Raw genomic sequence first — 19,357 nt, 5'->3', positions numbered from 1 at the left:
GTCAGCAGGGGGAGGAGTAATAGTCAGTGCACTTATTGGTTTAGCCAGCCATCTTACGTCAGCCAAACTGACATGCACACTTAGAACTCTCCACACAAGCTGTTGCCCAGCTGGGTGCAGAACCAGTGCAGGCTCCCAGTCCCCAACTGAGCAGCATTTCAGCCTGCTCAGACGAATCCTGGCACTTCTCTCATGCTAGATAACAGCATGAGAGAAGCATCTGGATCCGGTGGGGAGGGGAGCAAGCAAAGAAGCACTGAGGCGAAGAGAGCAGAGGAACACAGAGGGCCAGCAGTGGCAAGTAAGCATTTATATATGTGTTTCGTATCCCCCCCACCGCTGCACACGGCGTCCCACCAACCCTTACTGGCAGCAGCCACCACTGGACCGAAGGCAGGAGAAAAAGAAAGACAGGAAAGAAAAGCCAAAGTAGGAGACAGGCAGAGAGGAGATAAAACACGACAGAAAACATAAAGAGAGAAGGGTAGGGAAAATGAATGGGAAGAGACAGAGCCACTAAAAGGCAGAGTGAGACATTACAGAGGAAACGCGAGGAACAGAGCAGGGGAGAGAGACTGCCAATACCACACTGAGAAGGGAGAACCACAGAGATTTGGGCTCAGAGAGACGAAGAAAGGCAGGAGAGGAGAGCTAAGGGTGCGTGAACAGGCGTTTTCTCTTGCAGCATTATATGAACAATCTGTCACCATTTATGTGTGCATGTAATGGATGTATGTGAGTGTGGCATGATAGTATACACATGCATTATTTGATGATAGCAATCTACATTTATTCTATGGGAAAATACTGGGCATACGGCTTAGTAAAACCAATTAGTGCATATTCACAGACAACACAATTGGCATTTTCTTTGTGGAGTAGAATTAATAGAAACATTTATAAACCCTGACACATCCATACAGAGCTTGTGGGGCTTAGAAGTGGGCAGCGCTTGGTTCTAGATATTTATAGCATGTCCCATAGATAATTCTGTAATGCCTTCCCCTGAGAGAATAGATGAGGAAGACTTGCGAGGTGGGTGAGTGAGGGACATGGGTACCACTCCTATATGCACTCGAGTTCAGAGAATAAATATATGTTTTCAACATCTCCAGTGGAGGGGGCCGTTGCTTCTTGCAGGACTCCAGGACTAGAACCCCTACAGGACCATAAAGGCCCGTTTGTGTTCTCAGCTGGTTGAAAGCAAGTGCCCCTGCAGAGGGGCCTTTGTGTGGCACCTAATGTCCACTCTTTAACTGGCCGCTAGCCATGCGCATCCTCTGCAGAGCTCTCGAAGGGGGTCATCGTGCTTTACAGGCCCAAGCAAGTGAGGGATGAGGGAATACAAGCGGTAAAGGGGCTTTGAGAGGGAGTGTTAATGCGCTATCCATCGAGAGTGGCTGTCCAAGTAAACGTTCAGCGCTGCAAATCCCAGCTTCAGATTCATGGACGTCATTTAGGGGTCACCGGGGGTTGCAGCTGTGACCCCCAGCTTACCCTTTGCGACCCCTGTCACTGCCTCTGCGACCCCCAGCCTCAGAGGTGGTAAAATCAGTGCCAGGAGCACAGGGGCAGCTTCTCCTCCTAGTTTTCAATAAGTATTTTTTTAATTTACACTGACGGTGAAAAATACATTATTCACTATTATTGTAATAAAAATGGAGTACATGACTTTCTTGGTAGCTGAGGTAAGTAAAAAACACTTTTAAATGTATGTTGTGTGCATGCTTGCGGGTGAGAGTGTGTTTATGTAAAAGATGGTGTGTGTTTGTGTAAGTGTGTGTGTGTGAGTGAAAGTGAAGATGAAATGGCGTGTGATGTCACTTCCGCTACCCCTGGCATTTTGGTGAATTGACGTCCATGCTCAGATTCCGTGAGAACATGGTGGAAGAGGGAAGCTGTGACGTGAACGACGTTTGGGCAACTCACTCATTATTCTATGCCACATTTAATCAGGCACGGTGACACGAGTGTTAGCCCTGCTGTCTCAGACCCCCTGTCACATACGTATAACCTGAGAGATTTCCGCTGTCTGTATTCCACGTCTTTAAGGTATGTTTCACCCAAGGCTGAGCTTGGCAGCCTGACTCGTCATGAAAGCTTGAGGTGAGGGACAAGTGCGGCCCAGGAGTGTGGTGCTCTCCCCCTCCCCCCCCCAACATATCCTTGCAGGGGTCCCCTTGAGGTTTTGTTCGCCCCTGATTCAACTGAGAGCAGGAGGATATCCTCTGTAGTTTACCGCGCGTCTTTCACTCTAAACCCTAGTTACCTCAGTGCACAGAATATCAGACATTAGACATGAGTCACGGTCTTGTAGCCGAAGTACTTTAAATAGATGAGTATTGTTAACTAATGTTACTAAACGTCACAAGTACTAATTGGTTGGGTTTTTGGCAATGGTGGCACTCTGACGTGGCTGTCTTCCAAGCACTCAATGAACCAGACCACTCCAGTTCAGTTTTGAAGCATTCAGTCTGCATATTCATTACCATTTATGACTGACGAGTGTGGGAGCTGATTTCAGCAGCAAACATGTTTACATATATTCCTGTGTGTGATTTAATGTATAAAATGTATTAACAGTTGAAATTAATGTGTAACACAAAATTGTGCCTTTCTGATTGGCCATCATCGTGTGCAGGCTTTGCACATGCACCCTGAAAATAATATACTAATACTGTTTAAAAGTGCTTCTCCTTTAAGAAGGGTTTTCTGTTTGGTTTATTAGCTGAAATAATGAGTATTTCTTGTCTTCTGCTTGGCATGAAGCTGAGCAAGGCCACAGCGAGAAGTTATCCTACTGCCAAGTTGTAGCTAAAGTCTCATTTGTATGTGCTCATGTCCTTTGAATAACAAACTTATTTTGTTTGAATCAGTGCATGTATTTAAGGAAATGTATTTCTTTCGATGGAAACGGCACAGCACGAAAATGTTGCCACATCTTTGTAACCACTGCCTCGTAGAAGCTAATCCGGAAGATGCCGAACAAAAGGGCCTACAGATGATGGACAGAAGGGAAAGTTACAGCGCTACATTTAGTACAGTTTGGAGTTACACAAATGAAGTATAGTCCAATGAGTGTCTTACAAATTCTTATTGTCTCACTTCTAGTGCATTTCTGATATCTGATGTTTTTTCTGATTGGATGTTCTTTCTTCGCCTGATGTTTTTATCCAATAGTATAGAAGTAGTCATTTAATCAGTGGCAGTCGGCAGTTTAAGGAGGGAGGGGGGTGGGCAGGAAGCACACTCACACTCATTCTTTCACACACACATGCACACACATCCATGAACAACACTTATGAATATTCAAACAAGCACGCAGGCACCAAACATTCATTCAAAAAGATCACACACACACACACACTTACCTTCAGCCTTGGAGGTCCCAGGAGGGTTGGAACTGCTGCCTTCCCTCACTGGCTGACCTTTGGTCAGCCAGTGAGGGAAGGCAGCTGTCCCAACTTCGTCACAGAGTTAGATGGGGTCAGTAAGACGTCTGACCCCACCCCACTCTGTGACGAGGTGTCACTGATTGACACTCACCCTGGGCGCTTCAGGGATTAAACCTGAAGCGCCCAGGTCGAAGTCAATGTGTGACGCTTCCCTCGAGACCCGGGGGAGGGCCTCAAGGTACCTTTGCTGAGCCGCGGAGGTCACGCCCACAGGAGCTGTGACCTCTTCAGCCCAGCAAAGTTCAGCTCAGGCAGCCAGGAGTCTGCACAAATCATGCATATCTCGCTCCTGGCTGCCTGACCTGAACATGAAGAGTGTCTGTCAGGCTGACCTTTGTTCAGCCTGACCGGCACTCTCCATGAGGGGCGAAAGGTAGGGGGGCGTGTCCCCTCCGCCCTAAAGGAGGGGCCGCACCTGCATTTAATATGATGTTTGTGCACTGAGAAGCTAGGTTAATTTAACTAATTATTTTGACATTCTTTCCTTGACACTCTCATGGTGATCCGTCACTGTGACATTTTATGCCTTGCCAGATAGTCTACTGACATTCTCGTACTTTATTATTTTCAGAGTTAAATTCGCCTGTTCAACGCGGAACCATTGCTCCGATGGTTTAGTACTTTTATAGTCCAAATTCTAAACCATCCCCTTTCCCTTTCTTGTTCCTGCCCTGATGCTGACGCTGAGGTCCCCCTGATGAAGCAGAAGCCGACTGCTAACATTCCTTAGGGTTAGGTAATTATGCGTAATCTGTGCAGTGTTATTTGTCTTTTGTTTTCCAGGTACCAACGGCTACTGTTTTAATACTGCTGCTGTTTGATAGCACCATGCCTAGATGTTTTCTAAATTAGTGTTACTGAAACTTTTGCATGAAGCCCAACATGTTAATGCTAATCTGATGCTAGTGAGGTGTTCTCTATGGTTCCCTATTGTTGAATAAATTAATGTCATTTCAAATATTGCTGCTATTGTGTTTTCGCCATTGAAATTGTTGTTCATATTGCTTTGTTTAAATTAAGATTCTTCAGGAGGTTTAACCAACCTGTGACGTTTCTTTACGTGTACCATTTGGTGTAGAGACTTATTTGTGTGACCTTAGCATTGTTAATAAAGGGAAATAAATATTTTTATTGATACTAAAAAGTGTAGTTATTTATGGCCAAATGGGACATGGTGCATTCTTTACTGACCCTCTAATAATTTGCATTGTTTGATGTTTGTTATTGTGCTTTACACCACTGGCTTCAATATAATTTAAATGAGTCAAAAGATTCATGGACCTTAGGCGATGCTGTCAGCTTACTATAATCATTATTACTAAAAATAGATAAGCCGAGGGCGCTCTCTCACAAGCAGTCCTTATATAATCCACTGAGTCATGTGTCCTACATTCAAGGCTCCCCATTTCTAGCGGGCACCTCTGAAACCTGGAGCCAAGCTTGAGATTTCAGCTTGGGTCTAGCTCGGCTTGATGTCTTGTTGGAACCTCGAGCCAATAACGAGCCAAGCTTTCATGTGGCTTCTGCCTGCCAACCTTCGTCTACCCAGGATGTGACTTGACAGCCAAAGAGTCTCTGTGGGTTTACCATTTTGTGAGTCTGGGTAAATCAATTAAATTTCCCCATCCTTTTAAAAAATGAAAGTGACCTTGTGTAATGTGACTTGTGGTTATATAAAGCACTCAAATAACTTCAGGTTGAGTTTGGCTACATAAAAACTGCAGAAAAATTGACAGAGGTCAAAGCAAAGTCTTAAGGTAACTAGAGGCAAACAGGTGGCTGATTTGTACAAAGTGAAACCAGAAAACCTGGATAAACTGTGGCTTCCCTGCTTAAATTGTGTGATCTCAGATACATATTGTATTTCAACAAAAGTAAATTTTCCATTATCGGGAATTAAAGCACTTTCACATATGGGAGTTCAGAAAAACTGTTTTACAAAAACCTATTCTGTTTGAATTAATTGACTATAATGTTGTTCTATAATAATCTGGGCCTGGTACAGGCTTTACATGACAACTGTCCTGTGTCTTAGTTCACAAATGATTTAGGTTTAAAAACTATCACTTTTAATAATTACTTCTCAGTGCAGTGCTATAGTGTGACAAATGTTAAAGCTTCCACATGTTAAAGAAATAAAAACATTTGAATTTTGAAAAGATTTTGTAATATTGTACAGGAGGTTTCTTGTATAATTTACATAGCAAATCATTTGTGGGCGTGCCTCGTGCATTGCCTCTAAGATCAGAGCCTTGGCTCGGATCCGGCTCAATTCTCCCTGTTACTTTGTTGGATCGCACACATGTAAATTCCTGCACCTCTAGGCACTCTCTGACAGTTGGTTACTCAATTCCACATTTTTCTTGCTACTTCCTGGATGGCTCAGCAGGGTCGCTCTGGCCTAGAGGGCCTTGACAATGCCACAATCATTGCTTGCAGCAAACACAAATGCATGGAGTCTCTCATAACTTGCCAATACAGTGTGGCTTCACAAGTTCAAAACTGCCCTGATTTGCAAATGTGGGTTATTTTTTCAGCTACCTGTATCATCAAGGGAGCCACCTTTATTTTGGTGTCCAGTCCTATTTTTGTGACAATCGGTTGCTTCCAGCCCACTCCTGAGAAATATCAAGCCAGGAGATCAGTCGCTTTCTGCCACCATCGGCTCACACTTACCAGGCCAATGACCATATCTGGACACTTCAAATTCCCTCCTATCAGGTGGCTACTCACTCCTGTCTCTTTACACTGCTTCCCTTCCAGCACTCTTGAACTCTGATCACTTCCAGGTGAGCATCCTCTTCTGCGTCCGTGGATTCATGACTTCTGGATGGATGTGCTTGTCCAGGTCCACAACTGTAGTTCCATCTTTCTTGGCATCTTTTGATTACTATTCACGATTACTGCTGGGTGGAAACATTGGCTGCAGCGCTCCCTGCCTGGCACATTGCACTTGAGTTGAGGCAGAAAGTGTGAAGTGTCTGCAAATATAAAGTAAAAAGTTACAAGAGGAAGGTGCCCTGAAACTTGTGTTAACACTACAATATAAATACATTTGGAACCGGAAACGGTGCACACAACTTTTGAATGATCTAACGGGAAACAGTAGCTTCTAAAGGTTCCATGGTGTAATGATTAGTACCCTGGACTTTGAATCCAGCGATCGGAGTTCTAATCTCGGTGGGACCTGCTAGGCTTTTACTTTAAATACATTTTTGTCAGGATTTTAAAACCTTGTTATCTGTAACAGTACACATTTGAATTTGGAAAGACTACGTTTTTCTGACTGTGTTTTAATGAGTTCTGTTCTCTAAGGCGCCATGTAACACTGACTGTAAACGCGGTCACTCCACGTGGTCACTCACAGAGACACGCGGTAACCAAGTTTAGAAGAATTCTGAGCTCGTGCGGTTTTCATTCCTAGAGTACTTACATTAAAAATGTAAAGCACAGTAATATTAATGGGATTAATGATGAACTAAATTGATGTAACTTTAAAATGTAGTTTTTTCAGTAAATAAAGGAATATTAGTGCATATCAATGTTTTTAAGAAAAGTGTTTCCGCCCGGTTTCGAACCGGGGACCTTTCGCGTGTGAGGCGAACGTGATAACCACTACACTACGGAAACCCACATACAAAATGAGGCGCATGCACATTTCTTGTCTGTTATCACCCTAGAGAGTTCCATTCTATCTTTATATGTGTGTTTATTTTTCTATAGGAACATTCAGCTCACTCTGCTGTTTGAAGCCGTGACGCTAAAGTATAGAAATTGGAAATAATGTTACCCGAGAACCACAAATGGACGACAGGGGTTTAGTGTCCAAAAGGTCTGTTGGGTGCGGTGCGGAGTCAAAGGCAGTCCGCCTGTGGGCTTCTGGTACAGAGCTTGTCTATAAGAACTCTGCCCCTGGAGGCACAGGGAAAAACAAGCATTGGTAAAGGCAAGAGGTCTTGCTTACAAGATAGCTGCTGGGTTCGTCAAAGTTTTTGTCAAGTTGAACAACAGCACGACTGCTGTGCAGTGGGACTAAAAGTTTTTAAAAAATGATGTGACACAACATTGACAACATTTAGAGGTCACCAGGGGTCTCATTTGTGACCCCTGTCTTGTCCTTTGCGACTCCTGTCACTGTCTTTGCTACCCCTGGCCTCAGAAGTCGCAAAATCAGTGCCAGAAACACAGCAGCAGCTCGTTAGCTCCACTGTTTTTTTTCTCCGTTTTTGTTTCACTCATAGTGAATAATGCATATGTGTGTGTGTTCACTTGAAGGTCAAAGTCGTGTGATGTCACTTCTGCTATCCCTAGCATTTTAGTGAAATGACGTTCATGGTGACAGCTAGTGCTGGCCTCCTCACAGTGTTTTTTATGTCGAGCGCACAAGCGCTCTGGCCTGTTGTAATCTCCCTGTGGGCTTTTAACAATGCTCACCGCATGCCCATCACTATCACTCGTTCATGGGCTTGCCTTTCAAAAATCCTTTGTTATCATTGGCAAATGCTTTACTTTTGTCCCTCCATGGGGCAGTTTTGTTACCACCTTGGCCATCAACCATGTCACATGGATAATTGCACGATTGCTGATACGTTTGACTTCGAGCAAACTTATTTTTCCTTTTTTGTCTCTCCTTTGCGCTCATGCTCATGGTGGCCGGGGCACTCTGAATCGGCTCACTTATGTCAACTGTTTTACTTTTCATTTTCAATTTAAGTGGCAAGAAAAGTCCAGTTAGGAATTTACAACGTTAATAGCTGTAACTCGGGCAAATGCAACACCCATTGCATTGCAAATGCTTCATTTTTATTGCTGGTGGGAGAAAACGAGGAGGAAGGGAGGGCCAGCAACACAGATGGTGTGGCAAAAATAGCGTTGTGTTGCGTCTAGTGGTGTCCGTGTCATAGCAACTTTTTTTGTTATGGTAAGTGGGTGAGAACACGCAACGACAAAGGGTGTGAATATCTGAAAACGTTTTAAAAAAGAGGTATAACGAGAGCTGCGCTAACTGTACTATATCACTTTTTTTGTTGTAGTGCAGGTTGGTGGTGACATGGGCAGCAGGTGGAGCCAAGCAACAACACAGGCAGGAGAGGGCAAGCAACAACATGGATGGCAGGAGGCAGCAAGCAACAACATGGGGAGGAAGAGGGCCAGAGAGGCCGAGCAACAACACTGAAGGTGGGAGGGTGCAGGAGGGGGCAAGAAACAATACGGATGGAGGGAGATGTCAGGAACGGGTGAGCAACAACATGGTGGGTGCCAGAGGCAAGCAACAACACAGAAGCAGGAGAGGGCAAGCAGCAACACAGACTAGGGAGGGGGTCAAGCAAGAACACAGAGATTGACTAATCCATATGGGTGAGAAAGAGTGGCACGGGGGAAAGCACATGAGGCAGACAGCCTGCAAACATAAGAAGTGTCTCTGAAAGTGCGAGCAGTGGGAAGACAAAAGAACTGTGCCATGGTACGGGGGAGGGCTGAAAAGACCACCATTTCTCCCTTTAACATGTGCCTGCTCAAGACCATAAACTTTAAACAAAGGCTTTCAGAATGGACCACTCAGTGCAGTATCCAGTTAAGTGGCATATGAACATAAGACATATCACAAAGGGAACTGCCCAAAGCTGCCAACTTACTGAAACACATACACTGCATGCCTGTCACCTTAAACTTCTTCATCTATCACACTGCTAAGCGCTGCTTCCCATATCATGATAACTGAACCTCAGTGTTCATCACGCATGACATGGAAGCACTTCCCACATAGGATTAGAACAAAGGCAATACACTTACACCCACACATCCTATACAGTGTAGCATGCTACCCATGTAGTACCACTGTATAAATATTGCAATACAATACAATGCAAGAAGAGGCAATGAAGCCAAGACATGCTGACTAAAGAGAAGAAAGAAAATGAAAGTGAAGATGAAGTCAACCAATGGTAAGCAATGGGTGGGGTCTAAGCCCACTGTAAGGCAACAAAATGCAGTGCAAGCAACAGAGCATGTGCTGTCTCTGGCAAGAACTAACAAGCAGTGGCAAAGTCAAAACGTCTCGCCTTTGGACCTATTGGTTTAGCCAATGGCTTTAGCCATCTAACACAGTATTTGGGATGCTGAGCCACATAGCTAAAAAATGTAAAAAGTACTCTTTTAAACATGGACAGCTGTGTCAATGAATAGACATGCACACCATGCATGTGTGTAGTTACAAAACAACACTGCAGTTTTTTTTCTTTTTCTTTTCTGATTCCGATTAGATTGGTAACTAAAAATCCTTAAAAAAAACATGCAAAGTGCTTCCTTTAAGCAGGTGAAGAGGAAGCAACACATGGGATACGTGACACTGGTGGAGAAGCAATGCTGAGGAGGGAAGCAACATGGAGGATGTCTGTGTGGGGCAAAAGCAACACAGGAGAAGGGGAGCAGAATCAACATAAGGCGTTGGTGGGGGGTGGAAGCAAAATGACAGTGCAGGAGGGGGAAGCAATATGAGGGCAGGAACATGGAGCTGTTGCGGACAGACCATATAGAAGAGAAGGGAATGCAAGGGTGTGGGGGAGAAGCACACACATAAGAGAGAGGAACACAGCGCAGAGGAGGTGGGAGAAGCACATGAGATAGACAGTTTGAGAACACTTGCACTCTTGTAGAGTGCCCTGAACGAAAAGAAAAAAGTAGCATCTGAAAAAGTAAGCAATGCAAGGAAATGGTAATGTGTCCATGCTCCACAGTTGGAAGCCACACAAGAGAAGTGATGTATATGAATTAATTGAAATATGACACTGAGAAACCTCATTGAAGGAAACCAATTCATGGCGTTGATCTACCAGACTCCTGAGATGATTGCCATCTACACCACAGGCCAACTCCTAACACTGTCTCCGGGTATGGGTTTGGGGCTAAACCCTAAGATCGCGCCAGGCTGAAGGGTACACCCGCTATGCTTTCAGCAGAGACACAAGGGTAGAAAGGAACCTCCAAAACATCTAGAACCACATACATCATGGTTGGATTGTTTATCTACTTTACCATGTTTGTAATGCTGATTACTCTGCTTTGTTTCATCTGCCTGATTATTGCAGCTCATTCACAATATGTCAGATGGCAACTGTTTCAATAAATATATTGAAAACTTATCTCACATCTTTTGTGTCTCACCTTGGTATACGTGAATAACAATACAAAAGGGGTAACATCTGTTTCCATGACTGCACTGGGGAATCAGAGTGTCATGTTCAGGTTGCCATAATCACCTTTTACCCTGGTGGGTTTGGAGGTTTGTGTGAAGCACTGTGAGCGAGCCAGGAGTTAGGCCGACAGTCATTCATGGTGTGGATAGACTTAGTCTCCCACAGTCAGCTGTTCTGCAGACCTAAACAAGAGTTCCTATTATCTGATTAGGAACAGCATAACACCATGGACTACTGGGAGTATTTGGCTAGAAACGCATGGAGGGGACAAAGCAGGTAAGATCGTTGTCTGGCTCATCCGGCCAGACCCACCCAGGACACTCATCACAGCTATTCCAGATATGACCGGCTCCATTGTCAACTCCCAGAAAGCGATTAAACTCTCATTCTACTCCTATTACAGCATGTTATACACAGTTCCAGCGACATTGGATGCCTTTGCGATATGGACCTTCATAGATGCCCTGCATCTCCAGTGATTGCAGGCAGCTCGTCAAGCAGAATTTGAAGCCCCACTCTCTAAGGACAAAATCTCTCAGACGCTCAAACAAATGTCATGCAGTATGACCCCGGGGGTGAATGACTGGACCGTGAAGATCTACAGTGCCTTTGCATCAAAGCTCATTCCAAGCGTCCTCCAGGTTTATGAGTTAGCATCCTCGGCGGAAATATATCTCCAATCTCTGAGGTAAACCATACTAGTATTCATACCTAAGCCAGAGAGAGACCCCTTGCTGCTGGGGCATTATCAACTCTGGCCCTTTTGAATACAAACTATACTGGTGCTGACCAATAGCCTATTACCCATCGTACAGCACCGAATAGACCCCGACCACAATGGTTTCATATCCCCTAGAAGCACCTTTTTTGAACTTGCACTGGCTTTTCATGTTAATGGACTGGGCGAGGAACTCTGGTACTAACCCCTGGATTGCCTCCCTTGAAATAGAAAAGCGTTTAACACTCTGGAGAGGGACTTGTCTGAAGGAGGTCCTCTGCAGACTAGGCATTTGTACAAAATTCTTAACCTGGGTTTTGCTGCTTCATAATTCACAGTTGGCAAGAGTGAAAGGGGGTGCTACTATGTCGGACCCACTCCCCATTGAGTGTGGCACACAGCAGGGCTGTTCTCTCTCCCCGATTATCTTCGCTCTGGCCATGGAGCCCCTGGAGAGTACGCTCAATGCTAGGGCCTAGATTGGGGTGTTCGGGTTGAGGACTATGGCATATAACTTCATTATATGCAGAAGACACATTGATATACCTCTGAAGATCCCACACCTTATGGACCTTTTGCACCTTATGGTGAAGCCTTTGGCCTTAAAGTGAACTGGGAGAAATCCCATCTTTTTCCTCTAATGGGGACAATGGATGAACACCGACCAAGACTCCCCCGCGCTCCCCTTCCCTGGAGTTATGACACTTTTAAATACCTGGGAATCAGAGTGTTTCACATGGACAAAAACCTGATGGACAGCTGTAGGAAAATGCCAATGTTCACATGGCCACCCCCACTTTTTGCCTAAGTGTTGATGTCAGCTTTGATTGGAAGTGTGCTGGGACCCTGCTAACCAGGCCCCAGCACCAGTGTTCTTTCCCTAAAATTGTACCTTTGTTTCCACAATTGGAACAGCCCTGGAACACAGTTAAGTCCCTTGTAAAAGGTGCCCCTGGTACCAAGGGCCCTGTGGCCAGGGAAGGTCCCTAAGGGATGCAGCATGTGTTATACCACGCCAAGGGACCCCTCACTAAGTGCATGGACACTGCTTTACAGCTTGTGTGTGCTGGTGGGGAGAAAAGACAAAGTCGATATGGCACTCCCCTCAGAGTGCCGTGCCCACAAACCACCGCCTGTGGCATAGGTAAGCCACCCTTACAGCCCTAAGGCAGGGTGCACTATACCACAGGTGAGGGCATAGCTGCACGAGGACTATGCCCCTACAGTGTCTAAGTCAATTCTTAGACGTTGTAAGTGCAGGGTAGCCACACTGAGTATATGGTCTGGGAGTTTGTCATTACGAACTCCAGAGCACCCTATTGGCTACACTGAATAGAAGGAAGTTTGTTATCAAACGTCTCAGCACAAAAAACCCACACTGATGCCAGTGTGGGATTTATTGAAAAATGCACACAGAGGGCATATTAGAGATGCCCCCTGTATGTTAGCCCAACTGCTCGTGCAAGGCTGACCGGTCTGTGCCAGCCTGCCACTTCCAGATGAGTTTCTGACCACATGGGGTGAGTGCCTTTGTGCACTCTGTGGTCAGAAACAAAGCCTGTCCTGGGTGGAGGTGCTTCACACCTGCCCCTGCAGGAACTGTAACACCTGGCGGTGAGCCTCAAAGGCTCAAGCCTGGTGTTACAATGCCCCAGGGAACTCCAGCTAGTGGGGATGCCCGCCCCCCCGGATGAGCCCCACTTTTGGCAGCAAGTCCAGAGAGGTAATGAGAAAAACAAGGAGGAGTCACCCCCTCAGCCAGGTCCACCCCTAAGGTGACCAGAGCTGAAGTGACCCCCTCCTTGAGAAATCCTCCATCTTGCTTTGGAGGATTAGGACCAATAGGGATAGAGATGTACCCCCTCCCCAGAGGGAGTGAGCACAAGGAGGGTGTAGCCACCCTCAGGGACAGTAGCCATTGGCTACTACCCTCTGACCCTAACACACCCCTAAATTTTGTACTTAGGGGCAACCCTGAACCCAGCTCTTCAGATTCCTGATGACCTCACAAGAAGAAGAAGGACTGCTGAGCTGAAAACCCCACAGAGAAGAGAAGGAGACAACAACTGACTTGGCCCCAGCCCCACCAGTCTGTCTCCTGCCTCAAAGGCCCTGCAACCAAAAAGCGACGCGTTCTACAGGACAAGCGACCCCTGAAAAGCCTCCAGGGGACTGCCTGCAACACCGAGGACCAAGAACTCCTGTGGGCAGCGGCTCTGCCCAACCAGAAGAAAAGACATCCATCTTTAAAGGGACTCCCACCTCACTCCAGAAGCATGAATCCCCCCTAATCTGCACCGAGGCCCCAACCCGTGTCCAGAGAAACCAACTATCCAGAGAGGACCCCCAGGTGACCCCAATGACGTGTCCACCCTGGGCTGACCTCTCTGCACCCCCATGATGACGCCCGCAGAGGGAGTCCCGAGGACCCCCCTGACCGCGACTGCCATGAATGAAGATATCTGACGCCTGGAGAAGCACTGCACCTGCAGCCCCCAGGCCTGTGAGAAACTGACCACCAGTACAGCAACGGCCAGCAGGTGGCCCTCACCCTTTCCCAGTTGGTGGCTTGCCGAGAACCCCCCTGTGCCCTGCCTGCAGCGCCTAAGTGACCCCCGGGTCCCTCCATAGAGTTCTATTGAGAACCAGACGCCCTGTTTGCACACTGCACCTGGCTGCCCCCGTGCCGCTGAAGGTGTGTTTTTTGTGCCTACTTGGGGCCCCTCCAGTACTCCTCCAAACGCCCTGGGTTTGCCCTCCGACAACCCGAATACTTTCCTGCAAGTAGACTGGAACCGGAGTACCCCCTGTCTCCATAGGCGCCCACGTTATTTTGGCTCCTGTTAGACCTCTGCACCTGACCGGCCCTGTGTTGCTGGTGCTGGGTGTTTGGGGTTATATTGTATCCCCAACGGTGGGCTACCTATGCCCCGCAGACTGAACCCCTAAGTGTGGTACTTACCTCAGAAACTGTTCTGTACTTACCTCACCCAGGAACTGTTGAAAATTGCACTGTGTCCACTTTTAAAAGTGCTTTTTGCCATTTTAATGAAAACTGTGTACAATATTGATTTGATTCAAAGTCCTAACTATTACTATGCAAAGTACCTTTCATTTAATATACTTACCTGCTAAATGAATCTTGTGGTTCTAAAAAGAAATTAACAAAAGGATATTTTTCAATATAAAAACCTATTGGCCTGGAGTTAAGTAATTGAGTGTGTGTTTTCACTTATTGCTTGTGTGTGTACAACAAATGCTTAACACTACCCTCTAATAAGCCTAACTGCTCGACCACATTACCACAAATAGAGCAGTAGTATTATCTATGATTGCCTCTGTCAAGCCTCTTGGGGAACCCCTGACTCTGTCCACACTATGGCCCTCATTATGAACATGGCGGTCTTGGCCGCCATGCAGGCAGTGGCGGTAATTACTGTAGGAGGCTGGACTGGCTTGTAGTGAGTACCAAGGGGTACTTGCACCTTGCACCAGGCCCAGTTATCCCTTATTAGTGTATAGGGTGTCTAGCAGTTTAGGCTGATAGATAATGGTAGCTTAGCAGAGCAGCTTAGGCTGAACTAGGAGACGTGTGAAGCTACTACAGTACCACTAGTGTCACTTGCACAATACCATAAGAAAACACAATACACAGATATACTAAAAATAAAGGTACTTTATTTTTATGACAATATGTCAAAGTATCTCAGTGAGTACCCTCAGTATGAGGATAGCAATTATACACAAGTTATATGTACACAATACCAAAAATATGCAGTATAGTCTTAGAAAACAGTGCAAACAATGTATAGTTACAATAGGATGCAATGGGGACACATAGGGATAGGGGCAACACAAACCATATACTCCAAAAGTGGAATGTGAACCACGAATGGACCCCAAACCTATGTGACCTTGTAGAGGGTCGCTGGGACTATTATAAAATAGTGAGAGTTAGAAAATTAGCCCTCCCCAAGACCCTGAAAAGTGAGTGCAAAGTGCACTAAAGTTCCCCAAAAGACAAAGAGTCGTGATAGAGGAATAATGCAGGAAAGACACCAACCAACAATGCAACAACTGTGGATTTCCAATCTAGGGTACCTGTGGAACAAGGGGACCAAGTCCAAAAGTCACAAGCAAGTCGGAGATGGGCAAATGCCCAGGAAATGCCAGCTGTGGGTGCAAAGAAGCTAATACTGGATAGAAGAAGCTGCGGTTTCTGCAGGAACGAAAAGGGCTAGAGACTTTCCCTTTGGTGGAGGGATCCCACTCGCCGTGGACAGTCGTGCAGAAGTGTTTTCTCGCCAAAAGAATGCCAACAAGCCTTGCTAGCTGCAAATCGTGCGGTTAGCGTTTTTGGAAGCTGCTGCGGCCCAGGAGGGACCAGGAGGTGGCAAATTGGACCAGGAGAGAGAGGGGACGTCGAGCAAAACAAGGAGCCCTCTCAGCAGCAGATAGCATCTGGAGAAGTGCCAGAAACAGGCACTACAAGGATGCATGAAACGGTGCTTGCCGAAGTTGCACAAAGGAGTCCCACGTCGCCGGAGACCAACTTAGAAAGTCGTGCAATGCGGGTTAGAGTGCCGTGGACCCAGGCTTGGCTGTGCACAAAGGATTTCCACCGGAAGTGCACGGAAGCCAGAGTATTTGCAAAAGACGCGGTTTCCAACAATGCAGTCTGGCGTGGGGAGGCAAGGACTTACCTCCACCAAACTCGGACTGAAGAGTCACTGGACTGTGGGAGTCATTTGGACAGAGTTGCTGGATTCGAGGGACCTCGCTCGTTGTGCTGAGAGGAGACCCAAGGGACCGGTCATGCAGCTTTTTGGTGCCTGCGGTAGCAGGGGGAAGATTCCGTCGACCCACGGGAGATTTCTTCGGAGCTTCTGGTGCAGAGAGGAGGCAGACTACCCCCACAGCATGCACAAGCAGGAAAACAGTCGAGAAGGTGGCAGGATCAGCGTTACAGAGTTGCAGTAGTCGTATTTGCTACTATGTTGCAGTTTTGCAGGCTTCCAGCGCGGTCAGCAGTCGATTCCTTGGCAGAAGGTGAAGAGAGAGATGCAGAGGAACTCTGATGAGCTCTTGCATTCGTTATCTAAAGTTTCCCCAGAGACAGAGACCCTAAATAGCCAGAAAAGAGGGTTTGGCTACCTAGGAGAGAGGATAGGCTACTAACACCTGAAGGAGCCTATCAGAAGGAGTCTCTGACGTCACCTGGTGGCACTGGCCACTCAGAGCAGTCCAGTGTGCTGGCAGCACCTCTGTTTCCAAGATGGCAGAGGTCTGGAGCACACTGGAGGAGCTCTGGACACCTCCCAGGGGAGGTGCAGGTCAGGGGAGTGGTCACTCCCCTTTCCTTTGTCCAGTTTCGCGCCAGAGCAGGGCTAAGGGGTCCCCTGAACCGGTGTAGACTGGCTTATGCAGAATTGGGCACATCTGTGCCCAAGAAAGCATTTCCAGAGGCTGGGGGAGGCTACTCCTCCCCTGCCTTCACACCATTTTCCAAAGGGAGAGGGTGTAACACCCTCTCTCAGAGGAAGTCCTTTGTTCTGCCATCCTGGGACAAGCCTGGCTTGACCCCAGGGAGGCAGAAACCTGTCTGAGGGGTTGGCAGCAGCAGCAGCTGCAGTGAAACCCCAGGAAAGGCAGTTTGGCAGTACCAGGGTCTGTGCTACAGACCACTGGGATCATGGAATTGTCCCAATAATGCCAGGATGGCATAGAGGGGGCAATTCCATGATCTTAGACATGTTACATGGCCATATTCGGAGTTACCATTGTGAAGCTACATATAGGTAGTGACCTATATGTAGTGCACGCGTGTAATGGTGTCCCCGCACTCACAAAGTTCAGGGAATTGGCCCTGAACAATGTGGGGGCACCTTGGCTAGTGCCAGGGTGCCCTCACACTAAGTAACTTTGCACCTAACCTTTACCAGGTAAAGGTTAGACATATAGGTGACTTATAAGTTACTTAAGAGCAGTGTAAAATGGCTGTGAAATAACGTGGACGTTATTTCACTCAGGCTGCAGTGGCAGGCCTGTGTAAAATTTGTCAGAGCTCCCTATGGGTGGCAAAAGAAATGCTGCAGCCCATAGGGATCTCCTGGAACCCCAATACCCTGGGTACCTCAGTACCATATACTAGGGAATTATAAGGGTGTTCCAGTAAGCCAATGTAAATTGGTAAAATTGGTCACTAGCCTGTTAGTGACAATTTGAAAGAAATGAGAGAGCATAACCACTGAGGTTCTGATTAGCAGAGCCTCACTGAGACAGTTAGTCACTACACAGGTAACACATTCAGGCACACTTATGAGCACTGGGGCCCTGGAGAACAGGGTCCCAGTGACACATACAACTAAAACAACATATATACAGTGAAAAATGGGGGTAACATGCCAGGCAAGATGGTACTTTCCTACACAACCCCCCCCCAAACGAAGGACAATAAGACTAGCCATGACCTGATGAGTCTTCATTGTCTAAGTGGAAATATCTGGAGAGTCCATCTGCATTGGAGTGGCTACTCCCAGGTCTATGTTCCACTGTATAGTCCATTCCCTGTAGGGATATGGACCACCTCAACAATTTAGGATTTTCACCTTTTATTTGTTTTAGCCAAAGTAGAGGTTTGTGGTCTGTCTGAACAATGAAGTGAGTGCCAAACAGGTATGGCCTCAACTTCTTCAGAGCCCAGACCACAGCAAAGGCCTCCCTCTCTATGGCAGACCAACGCTTTTCTCTAGGGGTCAACCTCCTACTAATAAAAGCAACAGGTTGATCCTGGCCCTCAGAATTAAGTTGTGATAGGACTGCCCCTACTCCTAATTCAGATGCATCAGTTTGGACATAGAATTTTTTAGAGTAACAAGGGCTTTTCAGGACAGGTGCAGAGCACATGGCCTGCTTCAGCTCCTCAAAAGCTTTCTGACAGTTTGCTGTCCATAATACCTTTTTAGGCATCTTCTTGGAAGTGAGGTCATTAAGAGGGGCTGCAATGGAGCCATAGTTCTTAATGAACCTCCTGTAATACCCAGTGAGGCCTAGGAAGGCTCTCACCTGAGTCTGTGTAGTAGGGGGAACCCAATCAATAATTGTTTGGATTTTCCCCTGAAGTGGTGCAATCTGTTCCCCACCAACAAGGTGTCCCAGATAAACCACCTTACCCTGCCCTATCTGGCACTTTGAAGCCTTGATAGTGAGGCCTGCCTTTTGCAGGGCCTCCAAAACTTTCCATAGGTGGACCAGGTGATCATCCCAGCTGGAGCTAAAGACAGCTATATCGTCCAAATATGCTGCACTGAAAGCTTCCAGCCCTTGCAGGACTGTGTTCACCAACCTCTGAAAAGTGGCAGGCGCATTCTTCAATCCAGAAGGCATTACAGTAAACTGGTAATGTCCTCCAATGGTTGAAAATGCTGTTTTAGGTTTAGCATCTTCTGACAATTTGATCTGCCAATACCCTGCAGTCAAGTCAAAAGTGCTTAGATACTTGGCAGATGCCAGTATATCTATGAGCTCATCTGCCCTGGGTATAGGGTGAGCATCAGTTTTGGTTACAAGGTTGAGACCTCTATAGTCTACACAAAACCGCATTTCCTTCTTTCCATCTTTGGAATGGGGTTTTGGTACAAGTACCACAGGAGAAGCCCATGGACTTTCAGAGTGCTCAACCACTCCTAGTTCCAACATTTTCTGGACCTCTTGCTTTATGCAGTCCCTGACATGGTCAGGCTGTCTATAGATCTTACGTTTGACAGGCAAGCTGTCTCCAGTATCTATAGTGTGCTCACACCAAGAAGTGGTACCTGGCACAGTAGAGAAGAGTTCAGAGAATTGATTTAGGAGATTTGTGCAATTATCTTTCTGCTCAGCAGTATGACAATCAGCCAAAACTACACCTTCCACAAGAGCATCTTGTTCTGTGGAAGAGAAGAGATCAGGTAGAGGATCACTGTCTTCTTCCTGTCCCTCATCAGTTG

The 19,357-nt window shown here is 46.6% G+C and overlaps 1 non-coding gene across 1 annotated transcript; it reads right to left on the bottom strand.

The window, feature by feature from the left end:
- Positions 1 to 7,012: 7,012 nt before the first annotated feature.
- TRNAV-CAC (transfer RNA valine (anticodon CAC)) lies at positions 7,013 to 7,085 on the bottom strand. Its single transcript has one exon. It is a non-coding gene; the product is annotated as a tRNA-Val (tRNA).
- Between the last annotated feature and the right edge of the window lie 12,272 nt (positions 7,086 to 19,357).

The sequence above is a fragment of the Pleurodeles waltl genome, unplaced genomic scaffold (genome assembly GCF_031143425.1).
Source record: "Pleurodeles waltl isolate 20211129_DDA unplaced genomic scaffold, aPleWal1.hap1.20221129 scaffold_70, whole genome shotgun sequence".
Lineage (NCBI taxonomy): Eukaryota > Metazoa > Chordata > Amphibia > Caudata > Salamandridae > Pleurodeles > Pleurodeles waltl.
The sequence above is the reverse complement of the archived record's forward strand: the minus strand, read 5'-3'. Positions and strand labels throughout refer to the sequence as shown.